This window comes from Acinonyx jubatus, chromosome A1 (assembly GCF_027475565.1).
Source record: "Acinonyx jubatus isolate Ajub_Pintada_27869175 chromosome A1, VMU_Ajub_asm_v1.0, whole genome shotgun sequence".
In the NCBI taxonomy this organism is placed as follows: domain Eukaryota; kingdom Metazoa; phylum Chordata; class Mammalia; order Carnivora; family Felidae; genus Acinonyx; species Acinonyx jubatus.
In genome coordinates, this window is record NC_069380.1 from 136,082,987 (window position 1) to 136,093,511 (window position 10,525).

The following is a 10,525-nucleotide window of genomic DNA, read 5'->3' on the forward strand; positions in this document are numbered from 1 at the left end:
AAATAAATAAATGAAGAGCTTTCCAAATGGCTAATACATGACCACTTCAACTTAGCTGTTCTGCTGTTTTCTACATTGTGAAAAATTTCAAACAACTACAAGGGTAGAGAGAATAGTACATGAAACCCTGCGGGGTCATCCATTACCCAACCTCAAAACTCATGGCTGAGGTTGTTTCATTGATACCCCCACCCACGATCCCCCACCTGGATTTTTATTATTTTTTTTCAGGGTTTTTCATCTTTTTATTTTATTTTGTAAAGATTTTTTTTTAATTGAGGTATAACTGACATCTAACATTATGTTAGTTTCAGGTGTACAATATAATGATTTGGCAGTTGTATAACCCAACTGGATATTTTATTGATTGATTGATTGACTGACAGAGGAAGAGTGTGAGGTGTGGAGGGGTAGAGGGAGAGGGAGAGAAAGAGAGAGAAAATCTTAAATAGGCTCCATGTTCAGTGCAGGGCTTGATCCCATGATCCTGGGACCATGACCTGAGCCAAAATCAAGAGTCCGATGCTTAACTGACTGAGCCACCCAGGCACCCCCAACTGGATTTTTAAAAAGTAAATCACATCATCTTAAAAATATTTCATTGTGTGTCTTTAAAAGGTAAAGAATCAAAAAAAAGAGTCATGCCATGATTACACCTAAAAAATGTACACTTCCTTAAGGTCATCAAATATCTAAATCACTGTTCAACTTATTCCCAATCTTCTCTATTTTATTTTTACCTCTTCATTTTGCTTCATTCAAAAACCAAATGAGATTAGCTTTTTGCTAAATGCATCCTAAGTTTCTAGTTACCTTATACTGTATTTTGGAAGGCAGACAACCAGAAAATTGTTCATAGTAGCAGATTCATATTTATTAAATCTCACTTTCCAACCAAAAATGTTTTTCAAGATTTTTCACTTTATATCTCCTCCTTTGTCACTTCCCTGAAACTCTAAGACTTCCCTGGAAGAACAAACTTATTTCTTCTAATTTTTGCACATTATTAGAGATTTTTTCTAAACATAGGCCTAGAAAAAATACACACACGAAAACACAAAGCGATCTTTAAGTGAATGTTTAGTTGATAATTATGAGTTGCTGAATATTTTCAAGAGTATCTGAAAATTCTGGCAACCTTTAGCAGTTTTGACTTGTTAGGCAAAATCTTTTAGGAAAAAAAAGTTCTTCCCTTCAGAAATCATAAAAACTCCTTGGAACATCTCAGAAGTGGAAACCAGAGTCTCTCTTTAAGAAATAATTGGCAAAACCTCTTGCTGAACATTAAAATATTACCTGGTACAATTTAACTCGCAGAGGTCATTGATTGTGGACCTCTCACCAGTGAGTTCCCAATTCTCCTCAAGTTAAAAATGAATATATTTTCTGGACATGCCTACAACTCTTCCTCTGAAGGTGGATAAGTGTGTGTGTGTGTGTGTGTGTTCACCTATACCCTCTTATAGAATGTGATTTATGGATTTCTTGCCCATTTACTACTAGTAAATCATCAAGAGTTTTATGTCCCAGGCAGTCAGCAGTTGGTTATAAAATCAACAGCGAGCCGTACTAAATAAACCGTTACTGGATTGCTCTTAAGAACTGATGACAAATCAGAAAGTGAAGACAACTCCATGGGAATGATTCTCACCTGCCTTTGGGATACCACAAAGGTCTCAGATAGGGGAATTTTATTTGCCTTGAGCTTTTAAGAAGATTAATAACCAGATGAACTGGGAAGGAAATCAGTTTTCTGGGTTCCAGAAGTTTTCTTCTGGAACAAAGAATTTGTCCTCCAGCACAAAACCTACACGTGTGTAAATCATACACACAAATATGTCTACACACAACGGGCTGAAAGTGAAGCTTGTGTAAGAAGTCAGAGATTTTCCTCTTTGAATCTTCCAATTTATTAGTTTAAAAAAATAAAATTTTAAAAGATGGAATGTGTGTATGTGTACAGTTTTTAAAAAAAATTTTTTTTTAATTTATTTATTTTTGGGACAGAGAGAGACAGAGCATGAACGGGGGAGGGTCAGAGAAAGAGGGAGACACAGAATCTGAAACGGGCTCCAGGCTCTGAGCCGTCAGCACAGAGCCCGACGCGGGGCTCGAACTCACAGACCGTGAGATCATGACCTGAGGTGAAGTCGGCCGCTTAACCGACTGAGCCACCCAGGCGTCCCTACAGTTTTTAAAATAGATTTAATATGTCTTAATGAATACATAAGGACTGGTAATAATCGTTTCTGGAGCAGAGGATGGGAAGGTCATTTTTCACTTTAGTCCATGCTAATCAATGGATTTTTTAAAAATGTTTATTTATTTTGAGAGAGAGAGAGAGAGAGAGAGAGAGAGAGAGAGAGAGACAGAGCATGAGCAGGGGAGGGGCAGAGAGAGAGAGAGGGAGACACAGAATCTGAAGCAGATTCCAGGCTCTGAGCTGTCAGCACAGAACCCACGAGCCGCGAGATCATGACCTGAGCCAAAGTTGGACGCTCAACCGACAAAGCCACCCAGGTGCCCCTAATGGATTTTTTTTTTTACCATGCTCATTTACTATCTGTTTACAAAATCATTTTTAGAAAGAGGAAGAAGAGAAGGAAATGATCTTTCCCCATGTACTTTTACTGTTAACAGCATCTTCTTGAGTCCTAGAGTAAATAATTTTCATTGCCACCGCTGCTTATATATGCAACAGATATACACACAAGGCACATAGATGCAAATGTGGTATGTTTATACTGTGATATGAATAACACTTTTACATGGACATACACACATAAGGTCTCGGGAGAGAGAACAGAGTGTTCCATTGTCCGTCACTCACCCTGTGTGGGAAAGATGTTTCACACATATATGTTGTTGCTAAAGTCCTCTGCTGGCTAATGTTCAATGTTAGGTAAACAGTGACCAATGTCAATGGAACAACGGCACACAGAGAGTCATGGGTCAGATTCCACAGGTTCTTTCTTTGATAGTTTTCTCAACCCAGCCTCTGCCTCCACACCTTGAAAAGCTGCTCACCACAGCAGCAATTCACGTACCTTGGGACCTTTGGGGATGAAACTGAGAGTAACTCTAGCTACCCGATTTCCTCATCAGAAGGAGCTGTACGATTAACTGTGCCCCCCTTCCTACTCTTTCCCACTCCGGATGGGTCCGTGCAAGGACATCAGCGCCTGCAGCAGCCATGGGCCCTTTCCCTCCTGGTCCCTCCTGCATTCCAGCTGAGGCTTTTCCTTCTGGGCCTCTGGGGCTGGTCTGATCGCCCCATCAGCCAGGAAGGACTCCCTGATCCCTCAACAGTCTGAACAGGAGCCACGAAAACATGCTTGGAATTTTTCAGAAGGCCAAGAGACTGCAAAGGGAAAACAAAAATCTCTGTCTATAAAGCTCCAAAGAGAACAGGTTTAGACTAGAGCGTGTCTCTGCCTCATTTGGCCCCTCAGAGGTCACTGGGGGCTCACCTTCAGGGGTCACCTTTCTGGTCCCTGTGCTTAAGTGACACCCTGGCTGACCTCCCAGCTTACTCTGTGGTTCTCAAAGGCCCGTGGCAGGAGGCACCATGGCTACTTAGACTTGTGTACCTGGCGGATATTCTTTCAAAACTGAACAAAGTCAGTTTGTCACTTCAAGGGAAATAACTGACAGCATTTAGTGCTAATGATAATATTGAACCTTTCAAGCGAAAATTACAATTTCTGAAAATTTTATTTGTCATCACGAGTTCGACAACTTCCCTAAAACTGTACTTTATTTTTGAGATCAAAGTGGTATTTAAAAATGTCATTTTAAGGACACCTGGGTGGCTCAGTCTGTTAAGCGTCCAACTCTTGGTTTCCGCTCAGGTCATGATCTCACAGTTCCTGAGTTCAAGCCCCACGTCGGGCTCTGCACTGACAGGGTGGAGCCTGCTTGGGATTCTCTCTCTCCCTCTCTCTCTCTCTCTCTCTCTCTCTCTGCCCCTCCCTGACCTACCTCTCTCTCTCTCAAAAAATAAACATAAAAGAATATTTAAAAATGTGATTTTAAACTCTATTATATAATGAAATGTTAACATTTGAAAGGTCGGCATAACTCAGTGAATGAATATTTTCCACATGAGCACTACATGATATTACAAAATCATGTGCCTATAAAAAATACATTCAACACACTAGATAGACCAATGGCTTTTCATGGATAGACTGCAAAATAATCATGGATATGATTTCAGATTCCATATTGCAATTAGCCTTTAAGAAACGGCCATGTGAGTTTTGGTGTCGTGTCAAAGAATAATATCTACAATTATCTGAAAAGCTTTAGAAATATTTCTATATTTCCAACTTACACATCTGTGTGAAACCAGATTCTCTTCATATAATTCAACCCAAATAGCACATTGCAACAGATTCAATGCAGAAATAGATACAAGAATCTGGCTGTCTTCTGTTCAGTTGGATACTTTTATAAAAATTTGCAAAATTGAAAAGAAATACCATTCTTCTCACCTTTCTTTTCCACTTTGGAAAAAATATGTTATTTAACACATAAAGGGTATATAATTATAATTTTTATTTATTTTAATTTTAAAATTAATTAAAGTAAAAATTAAACTAATTTTTAATTTATTTTTAATTTTTTAAAAAGTTTATTTATTTGTTTATTTATTTATTTAAGTAATCTCTACACCCAACGTGGGGCTTGAACTCATGGTCCCAAGATTGAGTCACACGCCCTTCTAACTGAGCCAGGCAGGTGCCCCTGTAATTTTTATCTTTATGTTTTAAGTTTTTTGAAGACCCTGGAGCGCTTTTAAATTTTTTCTAGCTTTATTGAGATATAATTCACAAGTAAAATGATAAGATTTTAAAGTGTACAATGTGATGATTTGATATACAATATACTAATACATTAATATATTTGATATAAAATATACTAATTTTATAATGAATAAACAATATTTAATTTTCTTATTTTAATTTCTAATATGGTATATACTAATATATATCACATAATCAAAAATTCTTTGGGTTCCTCCGTATATTTTAAGGGTATAAAAGGTTTTCAAGAGCCTAAGTGTTGAGAACAGCTGGCCTACACTACAGGGGTAGAAAAGAAGGACTGTTCATGTGTCTTCCTAAAACACTACATTTCCCAGCTTCCTTTGCAGCTAAGTATGAGCATATGATTAAGTTCTGGCTAACTGGATGTAAGCAGAAGTTTTGGGATAGGACTTCCAGAAAGACTATGTGGAAAATACATAGGGGAATTCCTTTTCTGACTTCCTGCTTTTTACTCTTCTGAAAGACTACAACTTACATGTGATCACAGAAGATCTAGCAGCCAGCTTGGACCATGAGGTGACCCTGAGAAAAGAAGCTACTTATTATAAAGATGGAGGAGAGGGGCGCCTGGGTGGCTCAGTCGGTTGAGCGTCCGACTTCGGCTCAGGCCAACGATCTCACGGTTTGTGAGTTTGAGCCCTGCGTTGGGCTCTGTGCTGACAGCTCAGAGCCTGGAGCCTGCTTTGGGTTCTGTGTCTCCCCCTCCCACTGCCCCTCTCCTGCTCATGCTGTCTCTCTCTGTCTCTTGATAATAAATAAATGTTAAAAAAAAAAAAAAAAGAGAAAGATAGAAAAAAAAGTTGGTCTTTAGTGACTATTACGATGCTGCCTGATTGTCTACTCTAGATTTCTTTAAAATGAAAGAGAAATAAAGTTTTAAATCTTGTTTAAGCCACTATTATTTTGACTTTACGGTTACATGTAGGGAAACCTAATTGGTTCCTTTAAGTGTGACAATGTGCTAAGATTAGCCACGAAGGACCCAGCTTTACATGGATTCTATAACTATTTCTCATGTATTTTTAAGATTGGGTTTCATCCGCATGACAACCATTGTATTAAGGTAACATTAGTCACGGTTAGCATTGTAGGCTCTCAGAAATTCATTCAACCCTTTAAGCAACTAACATTTGGAGGCTCATCGTATTGGCATGCAGTGAGCCAGGCACTGGGTGTACATGCCCTCAGAGCTCTTGTGGTCCAGGGAGGGAGCCACCACCCTCCAGGAACTGGTACTGCCCTCACAGCTCTGCTGTGGGTCCCATGTTAAGATAAGTTAAGACTATTCTCAGTATGAAGAGAGAAGCAGACAGCTTGTCACTTAATTGGTGTTTCTGGGGCAGGACTTAAAATTCTCATGAGTAAATTTCATTGTCACCCACACTCATTGAACCAGAATGGCCCAAATAAACAAAGAGGCTTCCTTCTCCCCTGTCCTTAATTTTGATGGGTTGACAAATCTCATTTCCAAGATTAGCCATGTCCGTTATTGAGTGCTCCCTCATGCTACACGGTCGATATAGTAAGTGGCTTGATTTGAAATACCGTTGTAGAAGGCCAACAAAGGTGGCCAAGGAACCACCTGTTACTAAACTCTTCTAAGCAAAGGTAACTTTTTGTGGAACCTCAAAGCAGTCTCTTCCCTCCAGTTGTACAAAGTCTATTACCATTTACTGGGAGCATTATAGATGGGGACTGGGTAAAGAAGAGATATACAAAAGCCTTACTCATGAAGGCTGGAAGATTCCAGAGGAGACAGCATCTTCATGGTTACCAAAATTCTTCCAGGCTCCTTGGGTTTGGGGTGGATTCAGCCCAGACCTGACCAATGCACAGCCTGCTGAGTATTAAACACGATGATACTATTGATTAAAAACAACAAAGTCCGCAGACTTGTAATTAGTAAGTCATGCAACCCTGATGGGGAAAGCAGGGAGGAGTAAAAGCCTAGGTTGAACTAGAACGCTAGCTCTGCCACTTACTAGCTAGGTGACTTTAGGCAAGTTGCTTAACCTCGCTGAGCGTGAGAGAACACGTTTAGGCACGTGTTCTCAGACAATGCTGTTCATTCTAGGAGGTGGACAAACAGACCAAAATGTGCTAACATAGCTGGAGAAATGACTTTTCTATTAATTTTTCCCTGCCATAATCTATCACTTTAGAATTAGATGTGTTTTCATATAACTAAATCCCCCAAATGACATTACTTTAAACAAGGTAAGTTTATTTCTCTCCTCCATGTGAAAAGCCCAAAGGTAGGTAGTATAGGGCAGATCCCTATCATCAGTGTCCCAGACTCCTATCTTTCTGTCATCTTTAGTCACCAGCCAGCTTTCCTCTTCAGTCATCCCATAGTCCAAGATGGCTGCTGAAGCATGGCATTATGTCTACATCCTAGAAGGTGGAAGGAAGTAGAAAAAGACAAGAAAGGCGGGGGGGGGCGGCACCTGGGGGGCTGAGTCAGTTGTGTGTCTGACTTCAGCTCAGGTCATGATCTCACTGCTAGTGAGTCCGAGCCCCACGTCGGGCTCTGTGCTGACGACTCAGAGCCTGGAGCCTGTTTCAGATTCTGTCTCTCCCTCTCTCTCTGCCCCTCCCCTGCTTGCACTCTGTCTCTCTCTCTCTCTCTCAAATATAAAACAAAACATAAAAAAAAAATTTAAAGAAAAGAAAAAAGGGCATACCTCACACCTGATTCGATTCTCTTAAAGCCTTCACCTCATTGACCGGAATGTGGTCCTGTGGCTTCACCAAGCTGTAAAGGAATTCTGGGAAACACAGCTGTTCGCTGTTACTGTTGTTCTATTACAAGGGGGAAACTTGTAGAATGGATACTGGGCAAGCAACTGCAGCCTCTTCCATACTTGGTTCTCTCTCTCTCTCACTCACTCGCTTCGGTTTAGACTCAACTATCTGCTCAAGAATTTGGAACGTTTCAGAAAATGTTTGTTTTGAATCCCTCTGCTGAACCCAAAATATTAACTTTGAAATGCCAAGTATAAATACACATGCCAGAAGCAAGGTTTCGGCCAAAGAAGCTTGACTTATAATTTCAGAACTACAGATGCACTCATCAGCAGGGAAGCATCAATGAGTTACAGAGCATCTAAGTTGTACAACAGGCAAGCTTTGAACCACAACACCAAGGACTTGCTGTGTCACATATTTGTCTCATTTCTCTCAGTTTTTGTGGGATTTTCAGTGTAACCCATCCTCACATTTGAAGGACATTAGTTGTTATGGAAACAGGGACATTAAATTCACATGGCAGGATTTAATGGTATTGACATAATCAAAACAAAGTGTGTTCATTCCAGAAGCTAGGATTTAAGGACTTGAGTTCTTCAGAGTTTAACTTGCTCCCTGAGTTTGTGGTGGGGAGGGAGAGGGGAGAGTGTAGGAAGCCAGACACCTTTGGGAGCTGCCATAACTTCTTTGGGGCATTAGAGCTATATTTAGTGCAATTAAGTTGCTAATTCAGTAAAAATGACTACAGTTTCCTTGTGGCCCCAGAGAATAAAATGCAGCTGCTAACGGTGGCTGATTTATAACCTAGGCACCGGGGGAAATAAGCCAGATTCTTCCGAGGGCCTAAATCACTCAACCAGGCGATCAAAACAGCATGCTTGCCCTGGGCAGAGCACCAGAGTTGTGCAGCCTCCAAAACTGGGCTTGACAAACTCCCTGTTTTCAGCAGGATTAAACCCCTGCCTCTCCCTCATCCCTCAGAAGGATGCAAGAAGTATAAGAGAGCCTTCAAAGACTCAGAGGTTGGTACTTATGCTCTCCTCAGCCTCAATCACAACCCAAGGGAAACTGGGACTCAAAAGGCAGAAAAGTATGTATTTCGTCTGTGATCTCCCCTACTAGCAAGTTAAGGTCATTGAAGATGGCATATGTGTGTGGGCAGGGCCGATTTGAAGGGCTAGCCAATCGATTGTACACCGCACACCCCCCCCGGTGGACGCCATTCACAGCATAGTCTAAGTCAGTGGTTCTCAAACGTGGCTGCATATTAGAGCCACCTGAACAGTTTGAAAAATTCCAAAGCCCAGGCTGCATCTCAGACCAACTAAATCAGACACTAGAGGAGGGACCAAGATGCCAATAACGTTTAAAGCCTCCCAGGTGACTCCAATGTGCCACCACGTTTAAGAACCAATGGTCTGACTCACGTAGACTTTGATGCGAATGGTGTCCCCTGCAGCTATACTGGGGACAGTTTGCACAAACTCACATCACAGCCCTGGGCAGGGGTGTGACAGCTTCTACACAGAAGCTTTTCACTTACGTTGTCTACTGGGAATTTTTTTCCCTTCTTGTTTTCTTCTTCGAGTTTATGATTCCTACAGAAAGATTTAGAAGATGGACTTTGCAAGGGAGATCAGCGCTTGTGATGAAGCCTCATCCTCGCCAGACTTCTCCCTCGAGCTGGGGCCTTCCCGCCACCAAAAGGCCCCATGTTTCGCACATGGGAAACAGTCAGTGGTCCTTAGTAGAACATGGGCATAGGTGAATAATGCAGGGGCAAACCATGCTAGGAGAAGAAAGTTCTGGGTGCTGAGAGGGAGACAATGACCAGCAGAAGGGAGTGCTAAATAGCTATGAATCTGGCTGAGGGCCTCCCCTCAGCCTTGTCAAAGGCAGTGAGTCGAAGGGGCCTGCTACACTGTCCTGGTGAGCCAGCAGGGAATCCAGGACCTCAGGAGGCCCTTGCACTCACCTGCAGTCACCAGGTCTCTGGACCACACGCAGTAGAGCAGAGCAGCCAAGGGCCGACTCCTGGAGTCACAGGATTTGGCCCCTTACTGGCCGAGTAACTTTGGGAATGTCTGAGAAAATTGTCATACCTCTGCCCCCTGTATCTGTTGAGTGGAATAGTCTGTGCCTCTTAGTGTGGCCGTGAGGCCCAGCTCAGTGCTTATCATGTGCCCAGAGCCCCGGTAGGAGCTTTGTAAATGAAGGCAATGGTATTCCTGCCCAGGCTTCGGGTCTAAGATTTCATTGCCTTCACCAGGGAAAGTCAGCAGAGGGAACCGGTCACCCTCCAGCTACCCTACCCTACCCCTGATCTGAAGGTGCTCTGTCACCAGGCCGTGGTGTGTGTTTCATGGATCCACTGATAACAAAACACTTCCAGCAGAAGACAGTAAACTCTAAGGTTGTGGTGTGGTCTTTTTCCTTTTTTTAACATTTATTTATTATTGAAAGACAGAAAGGGTCAGCATGAGCAGGGGAGGGGCAGAGGGAGAGGGAGACACAGAATCCGAAGCAGGCTCCAGGCTCTGAGCTGTCAGCACAGAGCCCGATGCGGGGCTCGAACTCACAAACTGTGAGATCATGACCCGAGCTGAGGTCGGACGCTCAACTGACTGAGCCACCCAGGCGCCCCTGGTTTGGTCTTTTTCTTTAAGGATCTGGAATGGTGTTTTTAAAAAGTACGTTCTGGAGTCAGAATGGACTCATCTCATTCCATCCTTCTGTTCTGACCCGTGACAAGTACTTGCCCTCTCTCTCTCTCAGTTTCCACATCTATGAGATGGAAGCCACCATATTCATACATATGGTTTATGGAGAGAACCAAAGGATATAATGTCTGGAACATAACGAGCACCTGATAAAAGCAGCTGATATTTTCCATCAGTCTTATTCGCACCTCTCGTCTCCATGAGCTAGGCTGATGGCTCTCTGGC

The 10,525-nt window shown here is 42.1% G+C and overlaps 1 long non-coding RNA gene across 2 annotated transcripts in view; it reads right to left on the bottom strand.

The window, feature by feature from the left end:
* Positions 1 to 10,525, bottom strand: part of LOC106974813 (uncharacterized) — a 95,820-nt gene that overhangs the window by 12,696 nt on the left and 72,599 nt on the right. The window contains exons 7-8 of one of the 2 annotated variants that reach the window (XR_008299111.1): positions 7,517 to 7,600; positions 6,560 to 6,672 (exon numbers count right to left, since the gene is read on the bottom strand). This is a non-coding gene — a long non-coding RNA (uncharacterized LOC106974813). Of the gene's footprint in view, positions 1 to 6,559; positions 6,673 to 7,516; positions 7,601 to 9,275; positions 10,349 to 10,525 lie in introns of those variants that run through there. The other variant, XR_008299112.1, reaches the window with a different exon arrangement.